Consider the following 25072-nt stretch of genomic DNA (forward strand, 5'->3'; position numbering starts at 1 on the left):
CCCGGGCGCACGATGGGGCGAGGCAAACAAGGCGCCAGCGGGGCGCCGGCGGCTACGGCGACGAGCGGTGGTGCTGGAGCACGGTAACGGTGCGACGAGCGGGTTGGCTGGCGCCGGCAATAGAGAGGGGAAGGAAGGAAGCTCACAGTGGTCGTAGGGGTTAGGCAGCGGGGGTCGAGGAGGAGCTCGAGGAGGCCGGCGGCAAAGAGGAGGCAGGCCGGTGGAGAGGAGGAAGCAGGCCGGTGAGGGAGCTCCGGCGAGGTGGGCGCTGAGGGAGTAGGCGAGGAGGCGACACCGGCAGAGACCTCGGGCGACGGTGGACGGCGACGGGCAGCCGCAGGGCGTCGGGGGAGATGGGATCGGGGCCGATCCCGATCCAGATCGATGGGGGAGGAGAAGGGGATCGTATGGGGCGAGTGGGGGTGTCGGTTAGGGTTTTCCCCCAAGTGGGGGGGTATGGAGGAGGGTGTGGGGCGGAGGCTGGGCCGGCCTGGCTAGCCCAGTGGCCAGCTGGGCCGAGGCCCAGCGAGGGGGGGGGGGGCTTTTTACCTGTTGTTTTATTCTATTTTGTTTTATTTATTCTTTTCTGTATTATTTTAGTTTCACATTGCTATAGTTTAGTTAAAATACAAAACTCGTTCCTAATTTAGTTTCACAAATATGTCACTGCCCCATTAGTTCGGGCAATTAAATAAATTAGTTTAATATTTTATTAATTGAAAATGGCATTTAATTATCTATTTCTGCTACTATTTTATTTATTTCAAAATATTTAATTTTTTTTGTAAAAGTGTGCTTACTTCACAAAAATAATTTATGGATTATTTTCGACAAACCGAACAATTTAGTTTTAACGTTTGAAAACTTTTGATGTTTGTCATTAACTCATATTTGAATTTGAATCGTTTTCAACTAACGCGAGATTAGCAACAGTATTCGTGGTGACGTGGCATCATTAGTAGAAGGTTACTGTAGCTTAATTATCCGGGCGTCACAACCAGGCCAAGCAGTAGCAGGATATTGTGTACTCATAAATCATTCAGGTTCAGAGGCTAGATAAATTTAAGTAACCAAACTACAGATATGATGTACGGAACATCAGATGTTCCAGTGGTAGCTGCACCGTGGAAAAACCCTGAACTTTTCAGTGAGATGGACTGTACAGCTACATTGCACGCCTACAATCAAACATCAGGAGGGCACGCGTGCAGGCGACGTACTGTTTTTGCACCAGCGAGCACCCAAAGACATAGAAGAACATTTCGGCGTGAGTAAAGGATTCCAGTATTTGTATACATAAATTGTGCAAGGCTATAGATTCCAGTGATAGACAAGTTCTCCGTTTCAAAAAGAAAAATTGATAGACAAGTTTAGCAACCATACAAGCAGTGAAAACGATATAAGATTTGTTATGATAGACAAGTATAGTATCCTATCCATACAAGTAGTGAAAATGAAATAAGATTTGTTACAGCAATGCAATCTCATAGTGGTTAGCATTACAAAGTAATGTTTAGACAACGTTTGAGTGAGGAGAAATTTACAGCCTCAAATAGTGGCAATGCAGCACTTCATATCCTTGTGCTATCACATAATCGGCGCAGACAACAAGAGATAGGGAGCATGACGTGCAGTTTATATCAGCATGCTAGTGCTATCATAAACTCTGCACAAACTGCATGCTAAATATTGCATCCTCATACTTTTTAGTCATACGCCTCCCAAAAAAGGGAGCCGGGTTCCACTATTGGCATAACGAAACAAGGTTTTACACACTGAAAAAGAAAAGAAAAGAAAAAACGCATCCGAAATTAATTAAGACTCAGACCTCACAGCAAAAGTGACACAGGGTTGCAAGAGCAAACTCCAAGGAAAGTGGACAGCAATCCACACCAGGACACAGACACAAAAGATAAGATAAGATTTGGTGGACAAGCTAGCCCCAGACTGATCTGTTCAGAACGAAAAACATACAGGACAGATAACCTGGATCGAAACACCACAATCAAGCAGTAACAAGACTTTCTGTTATTACTGCCGCTCAATATCCATCAGCTCATTTTGTTCATCTTCACTCTCATCTTCTTCAGGGATGCGCAGTAAGCCACCAGTCGAGGACGCACGAGCAGCTTCATGGGTCCTGAACTCCTGATAGCTGAATTCTGGATCGCCGCCTCCCCTTCCAGAAGATTTTGCTTTCGCCATCCTTCTGTAAACCTGCCCAGTGACAAAGAAAAACATGAAATAATAAATCAGCTCAGCAGGAGCGGACTGTAATTTCTTCTCAAAATAAGCTCTGTTTCGAGTTTTCCAGATAACCCAACAAAAGGCAGCAATTGTAAATTAATCCCTAAGGGGATTTTATCAGCGACCCAAGTAAAGTATTGTGTGAAGCATCTAGGTCTATCATATGGACCCATAGTATTGCAACTAGAGCTCCACATGTACGATGCAGCCAAACAGGCAAAGAATCGATGATGAATAGATTCGTTCCTCACAAAAGCTACAAATATAATCCCCAACCCGGGTTTTCTCATGTTGTCTTTTGTGGCAATCGCATTGTGCCAAATCAGCCATAGCCATATCTTAGTTTTTAGAGGGATTTTGGCTTTCCACATTGCATCCTTGTACTGATATATAGTCTGCAAATAAACACATGTACTATATGAGTTATGCAAATCAGACATGATAGTGTGCTACTTTATCAAGACTTGGAATCAAGCCATTGTTGTGCAACAAAAGAACAAAAACTGTGGACCAAAATTGCAGAAGGTGGAATTAATGGCAGATTATCACAACTATACAATAATCCAATGCTCTCAAGCAACCTCACATAATCCAAGGACCAAACGTCTGAAGAAACTTTACCGGAATCTTCAAGCACGGGCTTGCCTTGTTGTATATCAAAGGAGGCCACGCCATGATGTAGGGATGAGATGGGCTTGTGTATGTACCATCAAAGAGCTTGGTTAGCTTTGCTGTTTCCAGGCAGAGGGATAGGAGGGACTCAGCTTGCCCAGAATACTTTTTTTTTAGAACATATGCCCAGAATACTTAGTGGACAGGTACACATAGCCATCGATAATCGCATCAACCTGCACCGTGGAATCATCCTCTGTGGCATCAACAAATAGACTCAGTGCAAAAGTATCTTCCAGCATCCACTTCTCAACACCGTGCTCATCAGCTCTCCAAACGCAAGCAACAAGCATTCCTGTCTTCCCATCGTTGTCATCTGCCCCAACCATACAGAGCTCCCCATCCTTGGTCTGACCAAGCATAAATTGCACAGTCTCTATCTCTTCAAAGAATGGCGGCAAATCCACTCTCGAGAATTGCAGTGTCGCAGTGTTGAGAATGAGTACATAGGCTTGACTCGTGTGTTTCCAGTAAATGAATCCTTTCACCTGCGTACCAGGGTAAAATGTGATGACTTTTTGACCATCTTCCTCGGGTTGCAGAGGCGGCGGGGTCTCCACCCACGGCAAAATCTGCCACTCGCCGCTGGTGGCCGGGGTGAAGACGGCGACGCGCGCCGGCACTTGCCACGACGTGTTCCGGTGTTGGACACAGACCATACGGAGCACTCCCTGGTCCTCTCCGGAGAAGAAATAGTACTCAGGCAAGCCGTGGAAGAGGATCTTGTCGGCGGGCGGCTGGGGGAAGAGATGCAGTGCCTGCGTGAGGGGGTTGTAGGCAGCGATCTGGTCCGTGGTTTGGTTGAGGAGGACGGCGTAGCCACCGTAGCAGGTCTCGAAGTGCCACCCGCGGGAGGAACCGCCGTCCTCCGGGAGGCGGGTGAGGAAGAAATCGGCGCCGCGGACGGCGGCGGCGAGGTCCGGGTCGGAGCGGCCGCGGGAGGGGACGAAGGGGTGGCTGGCGATGCGGCTGGGGCAGATGAAGAAGCCGAGGAGCTGGGGGGGGGGGGGGGGGGGGGGTGGAGCGCCAGGAAGCGGCCGCGGGGGACGACGGGACGGCGCCGAGGAAGGTGCGGCAGGCGAGGGCGACGCGGACGAGGCTCGGGAGGGACGGAAGCAGGAGGAAGATCTCGCGGAGGAGGTCGTCGCCGATACCGGTGATGGTGGTGGGTGCCGCCGCTAGCGGGCGCTTCGCCGGCGGCGCTAGCCCTAGTTCTGAGGCCATGGCTGTCGAGCTCGAGCTCGAGTGGAAATGGCGACGGGTGAGAAAAAAATAGGGGGATTTAATCTTTTGTGCCTTGCGAACCTGGGCCCACATGCAGACACCAAAATACCACAAAATAGGGGGATTTGATCGTTTGCTCCTTCCACTTCTACCCAGCTCTGTCTTTTTTAAAAAAAAACTTCTACCCAGCTCAAAAAATATATTCTAAAAAAGCTAAAAAAATACCACATATGAATTCATCATTCATGGTTGCTTTGAGATTCGTGTTATTTTTTTTCCAGAACTTGTCTTGTTTCAAAGGGTTACATTGGGTTTTCTTCTCATTTCAAAGTGTATTTTAATGTTTCACTAGACCATGATGACCCGCTTTGCCGCACCCGTTCATTTCAGCGATAGAACTAGTAAATATATTTAGCATGCTGCTCCCAAGACAGTTTCAGATAACAGTAATTGATTGGGGTGGAATGTAGCTTCACATGTTAAAACAATTTTGCAAGGAACATCCAAGTGTTGTTTCCTCCTTTCTCATTGTGATATGTTGTCAATACCCAAGTGGCAAAAAGATATATGACCACTGGCATTTGGTCATGCCACTTATCCCACAACTTGTTTAGTTCAATGATCTACTCTCAGCAAAATTCTCATCCAGAGTACCCCCCCCCCCCTCATATGCTTGATCTGAAGTATCCTAGCCATGCATGATCATCATATTGACAAGAATGAGAAGCATGCTAACTCATTTGGGCATGACACACATTCTTCATATCGATTGTTTCATCTAATACACACCAATTTTTCTTTGGGGGGGGGGGGGAGGGGGGCTAAGTGAAGAAACTATATATGCGACTTGCAGCGACCTTGAACAAATGAAACTAAACTTATGCTTAAATGAAGGAATGAGACAAAAAAAAGTGAGAATTGAGAGGTGAACATGAGGGTATAAGATGATCTCCAAGTTTCAACTTTAGATGTCTATTAATTGCATCAATTTTTCATAAGCCATGTATTTGTCAAACCATAATTAGAGTTACTGAATCAGTAATTTAGTTTATACTGTTAATATGTTTACTATCATATGCATGCATCATCTGCAACAATTGAACATTTGTGAGCAGATAAGTTTGAACTATGCATGACGGAAGAAAAATCTAAATGAACTCATCATTAGGAAGTATTAGTATTGGTCTAGGAATTCTCATCAGGCACTGTTTTCGTTTCTTGCACCTCACTGGGCCTTGCAATATAACTAAGTTGCATCATAACATGGTATTAGAGCCTAAGGTCTTAAGTTTGGACTTTTGGTTGCATTGACTAGTGCATGAAGCTTAATGTGGTATCAAAGCCTAATGTCTTGAGTTCGATTCCTAACTTTTGCAATTTATCCAAAAAATAATGTTGGCCCCCTCTATGTCCATGTATAACGCTTTTGAGCCATAGTTCTAAGTCTATTCGTGTGTTGGCTTTCCACGTCACACATGAGAGGGGGTGTTGAAATGTATATGCGGATTGTTTAGCCCTTTCCATCAGTTCAGACTTTTGATTGCGTTGGATAGTGCATGAAGCTTAACATGATATCAAAGCCCATGCCCTAGAGGGAGTCGGGGAATCGTCGGCCCGCATCCTGGAGGTTACTGGAAGCAGAGGAAATACATCGGAATAGATCAATGAGAAGTCATAAAGCGAGCACAAGGGACGTGTGGATCGTGATAGACCAAAAAAAAGCGATCGGGAGAAAGGACGAGTTGCGGCATCCGGGGGAGACTAAAACTTGGGTTCTAATATCATGTTAAGCTTTATGCATTAGCCAACGCAATCAAAAGTCTGAACTATTAGAAAGGGCTAGGTAATCAACATATACACTTCAGCACTCACAACTGCCACCATCTCCCAAATACAGAAAAATTGTAGATTGACTGGCCATCTCCCTGATAGACCTACATAAAGTACACACCAACTCCACCATAACTCGGTGGTCTCATTCCATTCTAACCCTCCAGTCCTATTGTTTAATTAATTAGGAAAGACCAATTTAGCTCCATTCTTTGCATTCCAAGAAGATAAGTCCCTATTGAGATTTGTACCTAGTGTAAACCTCATAACCTAACACGTATAGAAAACAAAAGCAAACAAAATTAGGGGAATCTTAACTCTTCAATCACAAATAAAGCAAGATGAGAGAGAGAGAGGGAGAGAGAGAGAGTTGTGGTTGCGAGATCTGGGAGGGTTTTGATGGAGTTGAGAAGCGGGGAAAGAATGCCTACCTTCAACTCAATCTCTTTCATACTAGATTATTCCAGTCACCTCCCATATTGATGATCTACTCTCCACCGTCAACAGTAACACCGTCGCGCGTGACCTCCCATGTTGCAGCAAGTGCACGCGGAAACCTAAGCATCATCATTGGCGAGGGGCTGGGGAAGGAGGCTTCCATCATGGCGACCGCTAGGGGAAAGGGACGTCGTCAATGGGGAAAACAAGAAGGGGGTCGGAGGTCATGACGCTGGGCTGGGTGTCTTGTAAATACCCGTGTTATTTAGAATAAATATGGTGTTGTAACTGGAAAACTAAAAGAAAAATTAGCACGCAATGGAGCAGTAGTATCAGCCTAATTAAATAAAATCAATAATTGGCAGTTATTGTTTAATACTAAGCAGAGTAGGCAAGTTAGTTCCTTAGCCTAGTCATAGTGGAGAGTAAGTTACACTAGTAACATACACATGTCCCTAGGCTATGTTACTACCTTCATAGTGGGTAGTAACATAACTATGATGCCATGCAAAGCTTCATTTATTAGGTTATAGACTCATATTGTATTGGAATACGTGATGTTACAATAAGTAGCTAAGTTACTCAAATTTACCTCTCTTCTCATTAACTCATTGTCACATAAGCAAATTTGCTCAGTTGGACTCTATGTTATTGTTGAAGTTACTCCCACTATGGTTAGTCTTTGTGTGGAAGGATGTGCATTACAAGAACGTGCATGTGAAGGAAATATGCCCTAGAGGCAATAATAAAGTTGTTATTTATATTTGCTTATATCATGATAAATGTTTATTATTCATGCTAGAATTGTATTAACCGGAAACTTAGTACATGTGTGAATACATAGACAAACAAAGTGTCACTAGTATGCATCTACTTGACTAGCTCGTTGAATCAAAGATGGGTAAGTTTCCTAGCCATAGACATGAGTTGTCATTTGATTAACGGGATCACATCATTAGAGAATCATGTGATTGACTTGACCCATTCCGTTAGCTTAGCATTCGATCGTTTAGTATTATTGCTATTGCTTTCTTCATGACTTATACATGTTCCTATGACTATGAGATTATGCAACTCCTGAATACCAAAGGAACACTTTGTGTGCTACAAAACTTCACACCATAACTAGGTGGTTATAAAGGTGCTCTACAGGTGTCTCCGATGGTACTTGTTGAGTTGGCATAGATCGAGATTAGGATTTGTCACTCCGATTGTCGGAGAGGTATCTCTGGGCCCTCTCGGTAATACACATCACTATAAAGCCTTGCAAGCAATGCAACTAATGAGTTAGTTGCGGGATGATGTATTACGGAACGAGTAAAGAGACTTGCTGGTAACGAGATTGAACTAGGTATTGATATACCGACGATCGAATCTCGGGCAAGTAACATACCGATGACAAAGGGAACAACGTATGTTGTTATGCTGTTTGACCGATAAAGATTTTTGTAGAAGATGTAGGAGACAATATGAGTATCCAGGTTCCGCTATTGGTTATTAACCGGAAATGAGTCTCGGTCATGTCTACATAGTTCTAGAACCCGTAGGGTCCGCACGCTTAACGTTCGGTGACGATCGGTATTATGAGTTTATGTGATTTGATGTACCAAAGGTAGTTCGGAGTCCCGGATGTGATCACGTACATGACGAGGAGTCTCAAAATGGTCGAGACATAAAGATTGATATATTGGATGACCATATTCGGACACCGGAAGTGTTCCGGGTGGTTTCGGAGAAAACCGGAGTGTCGGAGGGGTTACCGGAACCCCCCGGGGAAGTATTGGGCCTTAGTGGGCCTGAGGGGAGAGAGAGGGCAGCAGCCCAGGAGGTGGCGCGCCCCCTCCCATGAGGAGTCCGAATTGGACTAGGGGAGGGGGCACGGCCCCTCTTTCCCTCTCCTTCTCCCTCTCTTTCCTTCCCCCTTCCCTCTTCCTAGTTGGACTAGGAAAGGGGAGTCCTACTCCCACTAGGAGGAGGACTCCCCCCTCCTTGGCGCGCCCCAAGGGCCGGCCAGCCTCCCCTTGCTCCTTTATATACGGGGGCAGGGGGGCACCCTAGAACTCATAAGTTGATTGTTCCAAGCTGTGTGCGGTGCCCCCCTCCACCATAATCCACCTCGATCATATCGTAGAGGTGCTTAGGCGAAGCCATGCGTCGGTGGCAACATCATCACCGTCATCACACCGTCGTGCCGGCGGAACTCTCCCGTGAAGCTCTGCTGGATCGGAGTTCGTGGGACATCATCGAGCTGAACGTGTGCTGAACTCGGAGGTGACGTGCGTTCGGTACTTGGATCGTTCGGATCGTGAAGACGTACGACTACATCGACCGCGTTCTCATAACGCTTCCTCTTACGGTCTACGAGGGTACGTGGATGACACTCTTGATACGTCTCTGTCGTATCTACTTTTCCAAACACTTTTGCCCTTGTTTTGGACTATAACTTGTATGATTTGAATGGAACTAACCCGGACTGACGCTGTTTTCAGCAGAACTGCCATGGTGTTGTTTTTTGTGCAGAAAGTATAAATTCTCGGAATGTCCTGAAACTCCACGGAACACCTTAGAAAAAATAAAGAAAAATCCTCGCAAAAGATGAAGACCAGGGAGCCCACACCCTGCTCATGAGGGTGGGGGGCGCCCCTCCTGGGCGCGCCCCCCTACCTCGTGGGCCCCCTGGTGGCCCTCCGACGCCAACTCCAACTCCATATATTGGCTTTCGGGGAGAAAAAAATCAGAGAGAAGAAATCATCGCGTTTTACGATACAGAGCCGCCGCCAAGCCCTAATCTCTCTGGAGGGCTGATCTGGAGTTCGTTCGGGGCTCCGGAGAGGGGGGTTCGTCGCCGTCGTCATCATCAACCATCCTCCATCACCAATTTCATGATGCTCACTACCGTGTGTGAGTAATTGCATCGTAGGCTTGCTGGACGGTGATGGGTTGGATGAGATTTATCATGTAATCGAGTTAGTTTTGTTAGGGTTTGATCCCTAGTATCCATTATGTTCTGAGATTGATGTTGCTATGACTTTGCTATGCTTAATGCTTGTCACTAGGGCCCGAGTGCCATGATATCAGATCTGAACCTATTATGTTTTCATGAATATATGTGTGTTCTAGATCCTATCTTGCAAGTCTATAGTCACCTACTATGTGTTATGATCCGGCAACCCCGAAGTGACAATAATCGGGACCACTCCCGGTGATGACCATAGTTTGAGGAGTTCATGTATTCACTATGTGCTAATGCTTTGTTCCAGTTCTCTATTAAAAGGAGGCCTTAAAATCCCTTAGTTTCCAATAGGACCCCGCTGCCACGGGAGGGTAGGACAAAAGATGTCATGCAAGTTCTTTTCGATAAGCACGTATGACTATATACGGAATACATGCCTACATTACATTGATGAACTGGAGCTAGTTCTGTGTCACCCTATGTTATGACTGTTACATGACGAACCACATCCGGCATAATTATCCATCGCTAATTCGGTGCCTACGAGTTTTCCATATACTGGTTCTCGTTTATTTACTTTTCCGTTGCTACTGCTACAATCACTACAAAATACCAAAAACATTACTTTTGTTGTCTTTACTTTTGTTACTGTTACCACCACTATCATATTACCTTGCTACTAAGTACCTTGCTGCAGATACTAAGTTTCCAGGTGTGGTTAAATTGACAACTCAGCTGCTAATACTTGAGAATATTCTTTGGCTCCCCTTGTGTCAAATCAATAAATTTGGGTTGAATACTCTATCCTCGAAAACTGTTGCGATCCCCTATACTTGTGGGTTATCAAGACTATTTTCTGGCGCCGTTGCTGGGGAGCATAGCTCTATTCTTTGAGTCTCTTGGGATTTATATCTGCTGGACACTATGAAGAACTTGAAAGATGATCGAACTACTATTTTGCCCTCAACTACGAGGGGAGGTAAGGGACTTCCATCTAGCCTTACACTAGATTCTCCTTCTGTTATGAGTAAGTTTGCGACACCTAAACCTACTACTGCTATTGATTCTGATATGTCGCATGTTATTGATGATGCCACTTCTGCTATGCACGATACTTATGATGAAACTACTTCTATGCTTGATACTACTGTGCCACTTGGTGAATTTCTTGATGAGCAAATTGCTAGGTCCAGAGAAAGAGAAATTATTGAACCTGAACACGATGATGTTAGTGATGATGAACCTATGCCTGCTATTCCTGAGGGTTATCTTTTTTATGCTGAATCTTCTGAAGCTATTCTTGCTTGCCAGGATAGACAGGAACTTAAGAGGTTGCTAGTTAAATGGAGTAAAGAATCTTTTAGAGGTAGAATGAGACCCGACCCTGCTTTTTCTACTTCACCTATCCGTGTTCCTGATCAGGACTATTATGATTTTTCTGTTGATCCAGATAATTTTACTTTGGTTGAATCTGATCCTTTTTATGGCTATGAATCTGAAACTGTTGTGGCACATCTTACTAAGTTAAATGATATAGCTACCCTGTTTACAAATAATGAGAGATCGCGCTACCTTTATTTACTCAAGATATTTCCGTTCTCATTAAAGGGTGATGCTAAGATATGGTATAATTCTCTTGATCCTGGTTGTGTGCAAAGTCCCCAGGATATGATTTATTACTTCTCTGCTAAATATTTCCCCGCTCATAAGAAACAAGCTGCTTTGAGTGAAATATACAATTTTGTGCAAATTGAAGAAGAGAGTCTCCCACAAGCTTGGGGGAGGCTTCTCAAATTACTTAATGCTTTGCCTGATCATCCTCTTAAGAAACCTGAAATATTTGATATCTTTTATAATGGACTAACTGATGCTTCCAGAGATTACCTGGATAGTTGTGTTGGTTCTCTTTTCAGGGAAAGAACACCGGATGACGCTGAAATTCTATTGAATAATATGTTGGCAAATGAAAATAATTGGGCACCTCCCGAGCTACCTCCTGAGCCAGTTCCTGAGCCAATTACTGAGCCTATTCCTAAACCAACTCCGAAGAAGAGTGGTGTTCTATTTCTTAGTCCCGAAGATATGCAAGAGGCAAAGAAATCTATGAAAGAAAAAGGTATTAAAGCTGAAGATGTTAAGAATTTACCTCCTATTGAAGAAATACATGGTCTTAATTTACCGCTTGTTGAAGAAGTATATGATCTCAGTTACTTATTTAATGAAGAACCTCCCGATATCCCGACACAGGTAGTAAAGGTAAACTCTCTCTATAGATATGATAAAGCTGAAGTCCCTCCTACTAAAATTGCTAGTCAGTGCTTGGATGAGTTTGATGACTTTATGTTTAAGCAAGATGACTTTAATGCTTATTTTGGTAGACAATTAAAATAGAATACTTTTATGATTAAATGCTTGGGTGATTATATGGCTGATATTAGAGGTGAACTTAAACTTGTTAGCAAACATGCTTCTATGGTTACCACTCAAGTAGAACAAGTACTTAAAGCTCAGAAAGAAGTGCTTGATGAAATGAATAGTAAGAAAAATGATTATGCTGTTAGAGTGACTACTAGAACTGGTGGAATGACTCAGGAACCTTTGTATCCTGAAGGTCACCCTAAGAGAATCGAGCAAGACTCACAGAGAAACAATATTGATATACCTAGTTCTTCTAAAAGGAAGAAAAAGAAAAATGATAGGACTTTGCAAACTTCTAGTGAACCTATCACCGAGTCACCTAAGAATCCGAATGATATCTCTATTTCTGATGCTGAAACACAATCAGGTGATGAACATGAACCTAGTGATAATGTTAATGATAATGTTCATGTTGATGCTCAACCTAGTAATGATAATGATGTAGAAGTTGAACCTGCTGTTGATCTTGATAACCCACAATCAAAGAATCAACGTTATGATAAAAGAGATTTTGTTGCTAGGAAACATGTAAAGAAAGGGAACCATGGGTTCAGAAACCCATGCCTTTTCCTCCGAAACCATCCAAGAAAAAGGATGATGAGGATTTTGAGCGCTTTGCTGAAATGATTAGACCCATCTTTTTGCGTATGCGATTAACTGATGTGCTCAAAACAAATCCTTATGCTAAGTATATGAAGAATATTATTACTAATAAAAGAAAGATACCTGAAGCTGAAATTTCCACCATGCTTTCTAATTATACTTTTAAGGGTGGAATACCAAAGAAACTTGAAGATCCCGGAGTGCCTACTATATCATGCTCCATTAAAAGAAATCTATTTATCTATTTATATATCTCTATTCCTAATGGACGAGTTGGTTGAATAGTCTCACCACTTTCAACCGGTTTATTTTCAACCGGTTATTTTTTGTCTGGTTTTTTTGTCCCACCTCCCACCCCCGCTTCCATCGGTTTTCCTCTTCTCTCGTCTGGCCGGTAATACCCAACATATTTATGGTAATCAATTACAATTAATCCACGTATGGCAAGGCTATAAACTCAGAAATCTCATCAATCCAGGTATGGTAAGGCCATGACTCAGAAAATTTCGAATATGGTAATTATATGGTAATAAATTTAAATTATCCTAAAGGCTGTCAATCCAGGTATGGTAAGGCCATAACTCAGAAAATTTCGAATACGGTAATTATATGGTAATAAATTTAAATTACCTCAAAGGCTATCTCTACTCGTAATGGAGGAGTCTGCGGTCTTGATGGTCGGTTTCGTACTTTCCTTCCTTAGTCGTCGTCCCTTCCAATTATATCGTCGCACACGAAAAAGGAAACAGATCCCGTTTTCCGATCCTCTCCAAACCAAATCAATGATGGGGCACCCCTCAAAAGAAAACCAACGCCCACATCCTTTGGGACTTCTGAGCCGCGAGAGGTCTAACCTCTGCTCGCACGCAGCCCGCCGCCGCGCTCCCGTTGCGGACTGCCGCCGTCCTTTCGATGGCTTGCTGCCACCGCCATCGTCCCGCTCGCTGCTGGCCACCTTGCTCGGCGCCTCCCAACGCCACCTCCCCTGCCTCCGTAATGGCGAGGGGTCCGGTTCCATGGACGCGGATCTGGTAGAGTGGTAGTGTTGAGAGGAGACCAAAGAAGGAGTAGGCGAATCAAGAAGCGGCAGTTGCATCAAGTCTACTCCAAGTCACAGGTACACTAATTATCTGGATTTTTGTCAATCCTCCTAATCGTGCTTACGCATTGGATGCAACTTTTGCCTGGCCAGGTGAATTGAAACTGATTTGCGACTGGAAGTAGTAAACCAATATAGCTTCATAGTTTTGGCGTACTCAGATGAAGCGACGGGTTCAGCAAACATGCAGTTGCAGAAGTGTCTTGGCTGCTGGTCGTGTGGGGTTAATTAGCGCATGCATTGGCACAGCCATCCAGCTGCAACGGCATGCTTTTTGTTTGGAAAATTTTCTTTGGTCAAATATGAGAATGCTCTTGGTGACCAAAATGCACTACTTCTCAATCTCTAGCTGGTTTACCTGTGTGATGTGTAAGTTTAGCTGACATGATGTTAAAATTGTAAGACAAGATCCTCAAAAGGATGTTTACTATTTCAACAAAATTAGAGAAACTACCAGGATAAGCAATGCCTTGCTTGGTGCTGATTTCCCAAAATTAGAAAAAAAAACAAGTACATAAAAATTTGGATGTGCTCTGAGAGTCAAAGCGAGTAGCGAAGACACAGAAACAATTAATCAAGCACCCGCGCAGCTGCGATCTCGATGACATCCCCTATTTCTTTGTAGCCCCACCACTGCTGGTTGGCCTGTCCAGCTATTTCTTTGTAGCCCCACCACTGTTCAGAGATGGGCAGGTTCGCATTTTTAGAAGGGAAACTACAGCTGATGAAATGGTTTTTTAAACTTTCTAATTCCACTGGTGATAAGATATATTCTCTCTACAAATTGCTCTCCTATATCAAGATATATCAAGATAGTGTCAATGTGGAGATAAGGAAACCTTCGGAGGAAAGGAAAATAACAATTTCCCATTAAGTTGCCATATATTTAACTTCAATGGTTGCAGATCCACTGTTTATTTGTCTCTAGGTTCCTTGTGGCGTGTATTCTTCAGGGTGATAATTTGTTGCTTGTAGTATAGTACTAAAAACCACAGCGGGATTATATGACTGTCATATATATAGATGAACAGTTTGTTAAAACACACGCACAAAAGTGGAGCTTCTTAGAGGAAGTCATTATCTAATATATATAATATTAAAGAAATGTTGCTACATTGCCGTTTCACACACAACCATTAATGCAAAAACAATTTAAAAACCAAGTGCTGAATCAATTTCAAAATCAAGCCATTAATGTAATTAGTTAGTCAGGCAGTTAATTATGTGCAATTAATTAGGTCTATTTAAATAAGTTTTTTTTTTTCGCGCTGAATCAATTCAGAAACCGAATCATTAATTCAATTAAATAATTATACATCCGACTAATTAGGATTGTGTACAATTAGAAATAGGGATTTTTTTGAATTAGACAGATAATTAATTAAATAGGCATGCATGCAAATAATTAGGCATGTTATTAATTAATTAGGCAGGCAGTTAATCATGCCGAATCAGTTTGAAAGCGTTTGTGGGAGAGGACGGCCAGTAGCTAGGCTATCGCTGCCATTGGTGACTGCCAACAGGCTCTCAACGACATGGTTGGCCAGCGTTTGCCAACATAGATAACGGCCACCACGCCTCGTGACATGAGCGACCAAGCATTCGTAAAGATGGATGATGACCGTCGTCCACACATTGATGGTTGCCGAAATGTTTGTGGACGAGGATAACAGATGCCATAGAACAAGGTCAAACGGTCGCGGGCTTGAGGACGCCCAAGCACTAACGGTCGAGGGTTCCGACCGCACCCGCAAGGACGATGGTGATGACCTAAGACAACCGGTCACACGCCACCACTACCACTCTTTAAATATTATTTCATCCCGTAGCAACCCATGGGTATTTAGCACCATATATGTGAGATCACTTCCCTAAAAGATAGATATAAGATTTTTCTCGATCTCCTTTCATAATAAAATAATATATTACTTCATAACAAATTGCTAATCCCCATGCTATATTATTTATTATTATCATTATCTCTACTATTAATTGACAGTCACAAGTTTTCTATGGGCGTAAGCATACGCCCGCTCCTGCGGAGGGACGTCGTGCACGACACCATGGAAGATGTCATGGTTGAGTCTAACCCTGGCGCGATGCTCGAGAATGCCAGGGAGTGGATCACGGCATCAGGGACGACCGTGACGGGAGGTGGCTCGTCAGACCGCCATGTGGACGCGGTCATATTATATTTCTTGTCAGTCAAATAGAAAAGCTAGACGGCTACATTCTCAAATCAAATGTGTCCATTTAAATGTCAAGAAATTTATTAAGGAAATGTGTCCTACATTACTTGGTAGTCATCATCATAGTCGTTTGATAGCAGCCATTCATGCGAAAATAATTTAGAAATCGAGCACTAAATCAATTTGGAAATCAAACCATTGATGCAATTAATCAGCTAGATAGTTAATTACGTATGCAATTAATTAGGTCCATTTGAATATGAATTTTTTTTGCACTAAATCAATTTAAAAATTGAGTTATTAATGCAATTAATTAATTTGTTAGCCAATTCTTTATGCCTACAAATAATTAGAAGTAGGGATATTTTCCAATTAGTCAGATAATTAATTGATTTGGTTGGCAGTTAATTAGGCATGCAGAGAAATAGGTAGGTCATTCATTTTTGTGTACTTAATTAATTAAGCAAGCAATTAGTCAGGGCGAATCATTTTGAAAGCGCTTGTGGGCAAAAACGATCAACGGGCTCTCAGTTACATCGCCAAGCACCGAGCACCGCTTGCCAACATGGACAACGGCCACCATGCGCTCGCGACATGGGCGACCTAGCATTCACCAAGATGGATGAAGTCTATGCTCCGCGGGATGTCCACTCGATGACGGTGGCCGAAATGTTCGCGGGTGGGGACAACATGACACAACACTAGCTAGGTGGTTCATGCTATAGTAAAAAAGGAAGAGTGTTCCAAAAACAAGAAGGAAAAAAGAACTGAAGCCAAAGTGGTGCATGGTATTGGCGAAAGTAAGAGTGTTCCAAATAATAAGAGAAAAAAAGAAAGAAAGAGTATTCTAGGAAATAAGTAGGAACGAGAACTAAAGTTGCCGAGGAATGAGAAAGAAGAAGATGAGGCATCGATGATGAACACATTAATGTTGACGTGGTGCTGGTTGGTGCCAATTAAACGGATTGGCGAAGAGGCATGGAGTAGAAGACGTAGGGAAATATGAAGAAGAGAAAAACGACAATTATCCCTTCTAGCATATGTGGGATGGAGGTAGAGCTTATTGGTGACTAGGAAAGATCTCTGTAGTTATTTGTTGTTTTGTGTCAATATATGTGTTAGTTTAACCCACTCTATTATATCGTAAACAAGAAAATTTCATCCTTACTGCAATGCATGGCGAAGATGAGTTGGCTGTCATATGCTTTTAAAGGAGGTGGCGCCAGTGAGACAAAAAACGAGAAATGTCTCGCTACGGCGGAAAATCGGTCAAGAATAAGAGGTTCCGACAGAAAAAGGAAAGGTGCGTCATTGGATAGGGTTTTTGTGTTGAATCCGGATGTCACAGATATTGCGAATAGCCCGTAGCAACGCACGGGCGTTCTGCTAGTAAAAGGTAATTGATGGGTTAATTAGAAGCAAGAGAATTAGTCTAGAAAATTCTACATTAATTAGAAAATACTAACCCTCGATCTGGTGGGTCTTCTGAAACTATAATTATATAACCGTTAGATATGTGTAACATGTTCCATAAAAAAAGATATGCGTAACATGTATACAATTGTCCTAATCAACAACGAGTCGTGTCATACCTCAGTTTTTTTACATGTTACGTGTCATACTTGGTCTCTCCACAATAACACAAACTCACTTTTGGAAAGTCTGCTACGGAAGGGTAACTATAGATCTAATACTACCGATTAACATTGGAGATGGAAGGAAATTACCCACCTGTACCATTATTATTTCTCTTGTCATACAGAATTCCAAGAAAAATGATCTAGGTTCCTATCGTACAGAATTTGTAAGAAACTAATCTAGGTTACGATCTTTGATTGAGAACAAAAAGGAAAGAAAGCTCTGTACGTCCCCTCAAACTATTCTATCTCATACCTTTTCGATCTCTCTACCCAACAAAAGAATATGGAAGCAAAAAATACGATGCCACAGCCATAATCGCCTCTCACACATCATGATGGATGAATCATCTGGTCGTCCTTCCATCTCAGGCTAATTGCGCCTTGAATCACAGCAACCCGGCCAGAAGGCGATGGCCTCTAATCGGAGCTGAAAGAACGGATGTTTCTCCTGTCAGGCATGGTCCTGTATCCTGAACAAAAACCATGATCCTGAACCGACACTGCCATACAGCAAGATGATCGCCCCTTTGGTCGCCGCCGCCACTACAACACAGTTGATATTACGAGGCATTTTAAAATGCCCCCGAAAGACAAAGAAGTGCCTTTATATGTTTGTTGCGGCGTTTCTCTAAAACGCTAGAAATGGTCGTGAAGGGAAATGTAATTGAAGGCGTTTTCCAATAATGCCTCGAAAGATCGAGCGTTCCACGGCAGGCATGAAAACGCCTCCAATGCTCCAACGTATCCGAGGCGTTTTCTGTAAACACTGCACAAAATCCAGCTGAAAGGAAAAGGTCCTCGTCAGTCACTCCCTCTACAGGCCACGCGCGCATGCATCTACTACCTCAGCTACGTGCGCCTGTTTGATCGAGCTGTTGAGAACTGGATCCTGAAATCTAATCTAATCAATCAATCAATCAATCAATCAAACTAAATCCTAATCCTAACCTACGTGTACCTACCATGCTTGACAGAGTGCGATAGCCTCCTCCTTATAAGTAGGTTCAGATCTTACTCGGCAAGCGGTATGGGACTAAACTGACTGTACCGTGTGCTCGCGCGCCTGGAAAAAAATTGACCCTAAAGTGGTCAGCCGCGTATTGCTGACTTAAAACAGGCATGCATGCCTCTCCCTGAAGGCATCACACGTGCGCATCGCCGGTGGCCGGAACACGACGGCGACGGGAACCTGAGTTTGGAGTTGTCATTGCACACCTTTCTTGCAGCTCGACGGTGACGGCGACGGCGACGGCAACGGCAACGGCGACCGCGACGGCAACGGCGACGAGAGTTTGCAACTGTCAGCGCCTTCCTTGCAGCAGATCGGCCACCGGTCTGCAGTCACCGCACCAGCAGCAGTACGGGCCAGCTTGCAGCTGCTCGGTGCCTGAGCGAGCGACCGTCCTACGGCACCGGCCAATCCCTTTGCGTGCCGCCGCGGCCACAACAGCCCTGCAGCCAACCTACGCGCATACCATGCATCAAAACGCCTTCGAATACAGTCAGGCCTTCTGCAGAATGCCGCCAAAATTATCCGAGCCACGGCGTTCTCCTAATACGCCTCTGTATGTACAACGAAACCACAGCGTTTTGAAATTTTGCCGCCGTTGCATCTTGGTTTTGAGGCGTTCTTCTAAAATGCCTCAAATACTCTGCTCTTTCAAGGCAATTCCGAAAAGTGCCTCCGCATAACATGTAAGAGGGCGTTTTAGAAAACGCCTGCAACATTACGCCTCTGATTAACCAACGTGTTGTAGTGCGCCGTCCACAGCCTGGCTGCCTCACAGCCTCATTGCGGTGACACAACTCCATCTTTGGAAGCTCACCGAAAATTCTCCTCGGGCTACACCCGCTCGGCGCATTACAACGCAAGCTGCAAGCATGCGACCAACGCATGATCCCTTGAAGCCTATCAAGGATGCATGGAGGCAAGAAAGCATCATCAACGTCTATGTCAGCCTACATGTACCGATGATCTAAATTTAGATTTATTTACGTTTTCCTTGATGTCCTCAATGCAATTTTCTACATCAGGTTGACCAACAATTTTCAGTTTTCTACAGGATGTCCATGTGTTGCTCCTAGAGGCATGGATCTTGGCACGAAGAGATATTCAGAATAGAAGGTATAGTGAAGATTGAGTTGGTTGTAGCTTGACGGAAGGAAGCGCAATTTCCCATACAATTGCAATATTATGCATCAATCCTGAGGAAGCAGCTAAGTTTTCCTAAGCTCTGTAGTGAGGTGGACTTGACCCTTGAGAGGAAAATAGAGTTCACATAACGGATGCCCTCGACATGTTTGTCTCACCAGCCGCTGTAACAAATAATCAAGGCATAGTAGTACTATCACTTATCCGTGTTCACATGATGTGTTCGTTGGCTGCAGTTCTCCATCCATATCGGACAAAAAAAATTCTTTGTAGACTCAAGGCTCTAGGTCTTGGTCTAGACTCAGGAGTATGTATGTCTCCTTCTGATTCCTCTCTCCATTCCTATAAAATAACATACAATTACTTTAGGCATCGAACAGTACATTGTCTTCTGAGTTATCTAATCGTTTGGTTCATCCTTTGCTTCCTTATGAATTACCCATGAATGAGAGTCCAGTCAATCAACATTCAACAAAATAGAAGAGTTGTGCTGATAATGGGCTCCGTATAACAGTAATATGTATGGAACATGTACGTATAGTGTTTTCGTCTAAATTAATTAGTTCATGCGTAAAGTGCTCCTGTGTTCTTATAGTACTGCACATGGATGGAGAATAAGTTTCAGTTTTAGATTGGTGCTCTGAACATGGCTATGTTGTGGTCTTGTGGAAGTGTTCTGTCCGTTTCAGATTGGTTCTCTGAACATGGCTATGTTGTGGTCTTGTGGAAGGGTTCTTTCGGGCAGTGTTCACAAGCGCGTGCGCCAAGAAGGAAAATAACAAAGTGGGTGCCACAATCTGTCGGATGCTGCAGGTTAGAAACACAGCTGATATATTTTGCTAGATCGGTTTGATTCTTTTTACATAACAGCACTCAGATCGGTGTACTTTTGTTTGCTGTAGGTACCCAAGATCAGCAGTAGTTGGTACAACACTTCATCTACGCTTATTGGTACAGCTTTGTTGTAACTAGCATTCTGACATTTCCTTAGGACTCCTGATTTTTAGCATACATGTTACTTCAGTCTGTGACAAAGTTGGAGACAGTACCCTTCATTGAAAAGTAGTTGTAGATTCTCAGGAAAAGTACATAAACCAGCAATTGTCCTACTAGCTTCCAATCACATATTTCTCTACTTCATTCAGAAATATTAATAAGTCTTTTTTATGTTCTCAATTATTGTAGCTTTCAATCAAATATTTCTCTCATTCTTTCATAAATACTAATAGGCACTGGTAGAAAATAGGGCATTTGTCCCGGTTCGTAAGGGCCTTTAGTCCCGGTTCATGAACCGGGACTAATGAGTCGTTACTAATACCTCCCCCTTTAGTCCCGGTTCAAACACGAACCGGGACAGATGGTCCTCCACGTGGCCGGTGCGCCAAGCCTAGGCAGGGGGGCCTTTGGTCCCGGTTGGTGGCACCAACCGGGACCAAAAGGCATCCACGCGTCAGCATTCCAGTGGTTGGGTTGTTTTGGGGGGTTGGGGGTTTTGGGGGGTTAATTTAGGTGTTTCATATATTGTGTTAGCTAGCTAATTAATAGAGAGAAGTGTCCTCTCTTATGTCCGTACTTGGTCGACGCTACGTACTATATACATAAGTGATCGAGAGAACCATTGAGTATAGAAGTTCGTCATGCATACCGAGAGAAGTGATCGATCGACCTCTCCTTCTCCGAGAGATTGGTCGAACAACAAGTTTTCATATCATGTATCCGACGCTACTGGCTACATACATGTACAATATGTAAGATCTCTAGAGGCTTGAGAGGTGGACCGTATCTGTATTGCCTCCCGCCTCTGGTTGTGCTGCTAGACGCCGGAGCAGACGGAGCGGCTGCGGCGTCTGTCTTCTTTCGTGCTTGCTTACGAGACGGAGGAGAAGGACTACGACGCGCCGGAGCAGCCGGGGCGGCGGCGGGTCTCTTCCGCCCTTCTGGCGAGGCGGAGAAGGAGGAGGCTGCTGGCTGCTCGGGAGCGCCGGCGCAGACGGAGAAGGAGGCGGAGTGCCGCCACGCGCCGGAGAAGGAGGCGGAGTGCCGCCACGCGTGCCCTGATCGTCACTCGCCGGAGGAGGAGGCGGTGGAGGAGGCGGAGTGCCCTGACTCGCCGGAGGAGGAGGAGGAGGCGGAGGCGTCCAGTTCGGAAGGTTGATGAGCTCCTTCCGCCATAGGCATGGAGTCTTCAGAGCAGAACCCAGCCTAGTCTCCCATTCACCGGTAGGGTGGTCAAGCAGGAGGTCCTCAAATCCCTCCGTTATTTCATCCACCATCACCCTAGCATATCCTTCTGGAATCGCCCGGCAGTGATAAGTTGCTCTGGGTCCAGTAGGATAAACAGAGCCAACAGCCGCCTTGACCTTCAAATTCATCCATCGCGTCATAATGTGGCAATTTTGAGACTCCGTGATAACATCCACGGGATAGCTGGCAGGATCCATCAAGACATGCTCCGGCTGAAGCAGCTCAGTGGAAGCCACACTGCTTCTCCGCTGAGATGGCGGGGTAGCTTCGGGGGAAGCTTCGGCAGGTCGTTTGCTGCGATCTGCTGCTTCTCGTTCCTCTTCTCGTTCCTCTAGCCCCATTACCCTTTCGTGCAGCGCCTGTAGTTTGCCCTGCTCCAGTTTCTTCCTCCTCTCGTGGGTTTTGTAACCCCCTGCGTCCGGAAAACAACCTTCCACGGAATGGAGCCTGGCATGCCTCGTGTCCGTCCAGGGTGCTCAGGATTCCCGAGGGCCATTGTGAGCTCGTCCTTCTCCCTGTCTGGAACGAACGTCCCTCGCTGCGCTGCATCGATATAGTGCCAAAGGTGCTTGACTGGTATTTGCAGTTGCTCATCCGTCCAATGGCACTTCCCTGATACAGGGTTCAAGGTTCCGCCAGCCCCGAAGAACCAAGTCCGGCAACGGTCTGGCCAGTACATTGTCTCTGGTTCGATCCTTTTTTCAAGCAAACCATTCTCATCCTTGGACCACTTAGGCCGGGCTTTGAGGTAGCCACCTGACCCCGTGCGATGGTGAAGCTTCTTCTTCGCAGCATTTTGCTTATTTGTCACCGACATCTTCTTACTCTTTTCCGATGTCTTGTGGGCCACAAATGCGGGCCAGTGATCTTTGATCTTCTCATATTTGCCGATGAATTCTGGTGTCTCTTCTTTGTCAACAAACTTGTTCAGCTCTTTCCTCCACCTCCTGAATAGGGTTGCCATCTTCTTAAGAGCACAAGACTTGATTAATTGCTCTTTAACTGGCTTCTCCGGATCCTCCTTTGGCGGTAGGGTGAAATTTGCCTTCAGCTGAGTCCAAAGATCTTCTTTCTGCATATCATTGACATAAGACACCTCAGGGTCTTCCTCCTTAGGCTTATACCATTGTTGGATGCTGATCGGGATCTTGTCCCTAACAAGAACCCCACACTGAGCAGAAAATGCGCGCTTTGTCCGGATGGGTTCAATCGGTTCGCCGTCGGGCGCGATTTCTATGATCTCAAACTTTTCATCCGAGCTCAACTTTTTTCTTCGGGCCTCATCTCCTTACCGAAGTTGTGCTCAATCCGTAGGGCTAGAAATTAAAAGGAAGAAAGACGAGAGTAATTAATATGTGTACATATACCAAAACAATGGATGCATCAATTAACTAGTCAGCACGGGCTTAACTAATATATATATACCTGGCCGGACTCAGTTCGGTCACCGGAGCAGTCAGCACGGTCTCCTTCTTGTACCTCCATTGTGTCACCGGAGCCATCATGAGCATAGCCCTCTTCTTGTACCGGCATTAATGGGCCGAAGCCATCATGAACATAGCCCTCTTCTTCACCCAGTCCTTCCTGACCATCGGTGTCGTTGAGAAATGACGCAACTTCATCACTTCCTTGTGCGATTATGTCCCCCAACATCGCTTTTGTTTCTTCATCTCGGGAGTGCTCCATAGTTTCTGCAAATATTTACAACATGTCAATTATTATTCAAACATGGTACAGATGGATATATATATATTAGTGGCAAACGTAGAACTAGCTAGCTAATCACAATAAGGAATCATGTTAGTGGCCTCGACGCTGCTTCTCTAGGGTTTGGGGTCGCCTCGACACAACGCTTCAAGGGTTTGGGGTGGCCTCGACGACAACGCTCTTTTAACTTGGTAAATTTGGGTGGCCTCGAGAGAGTTAATTTGTCGGGTAGGGGCGCGGCGGGAGGGGGTAGGAGACCAACATCGTTTTCTCTCTAGGGTTTGGGTGTCCTCGAGAGTTTTGGTCGAGCAAGAGGGCCGAGGGGGGTGCTGCTGTTGTATAAGTTATCACGGTCGAGAGGGGGTATATATATCGACCGCCCCTCATGTCGAAGTTATCTCGAGGGGGTTATATCGACAATGACGCGACATACATATACATGGGAAAATAATGTTATCGGGGAGGGGGTATCGGTACCCCCCCCTCGTGTTGAAGTTTCTTCTTTCTCCTCTATTCCTTTCTTTCTTCTTCTCCTCTTCTTTTTCTTCTTCTCCCTCGAGGAAGGAAAATAATTAAGGAAAAGGAAGAAAAGAGGAAGAAGGAAGAAGGAAGAAGAAAAAGAAAAAAAAGAAGAAAAAACAGGAGAAGAAAGAAAGGAATAGAGGAGAAGAAGAAAAAATAGAATTTTTTTCTATTTTTTCTTCTTCTCCTCTATTCCTTTCTTCTTCTCCTCTTCTTTTTCTTCTTTTTTTCTCTTCTTATTTATTTCTCCTCTTCTTCCTCTCCTCTTCTTCTCCTTAATTTCTTCCTCTTCTTATTTTCCTTTTTCCTCTCATTCTTTTTCTTCTTCTTCTTCCTTCTTCCTTCTTCCTTCGGGGGAGAAGTGGGCGATTTGGCCGAAAACTGCTAAGTGCTGCTTATATATCGGGAGTTTATATCGACACGACATATGTACATGGGAAAATAATATTATTGGGGAGGGGGTATATCGCCCCCCCCCTCGTGTTGAAGTTATCGAGAGGGGTATATGGAAGACGGCAGACCTGATAAAACATAAGAAAACGAAGATGAAATAAAAAGAGGAGAAGAAGAAAGGAATGGAGGAGAAGATCGAAGAAAAAAAGAAGAAAAAAAAGAGGAGAAGAAGAAAGGAAAATTCTATTTTTTCTTCTTCTCCTCTATTCCTTTCTTCTTCTCCTCTTCCTTTTGTTCTTTTTTCTTCTTCTTATTTATTTCTCCTCTTCTTCCTCTTCTTATTTCCTTTTTCCTCTCATTCTTTTTCTTCTTCTTCCGTCTTAAAAATACATGAAGTAGTATTGCTTGTTTTTTTAAAATAATGTTCAAATAGAAATTTTAGAAAAAAAAGTAAAGGTTTTGCCTAATTCATTGTTCATATGAATATACAAACATTTGTATATTTACAATAACTAATATCACCAAAAAAATCTATGAACAGAAAAATACTATTTTTTCTAAAAATCTATCTTTTGCATATATACATGAACATATTGTTGGGTTTCGTAGTAATTTCAAAAAAATTCCTACGCACACGCAAGATCATGTGATGCATAGTAACGAGGGGGAGAGTATTGTCTACGTACCCAACGCAGACCGACTGCGGAAGCAATGACACGACGTAGAGGAAGTAGTCGTACG

The 25072-nt window shown here is 44.1% G+C and overlaps 1 pseudogene; it reads right to left on the minus strand.

The window, feature by feature from the left end:
- Positions 1 to 2256: 2256 nt before the first annotated feature.
- Positions 2257 to 4165, minus strand: LOC123133484 (uncharacterized; annotated as a pseudogene).
- Between the last annotated feature and the right edge of the window lie 20907 nt (positions 4166 to 25072).

Source organism: Triticum aestivum, chromosome 6B (genome assembly GCF_018294505.1).
Source record: "Triticum aestivum cultivar Chinese Spring chromosome 6B, IWGSC CS RefSeq v2.1, whole genome shotgun sequence".
NCBI classification, from domain to species: Eukaryota; Viridiplantae; Streptophyta; class Magnoliopsida; order Poales; family Poaceae; genus Triticum; species Triticum aestivum.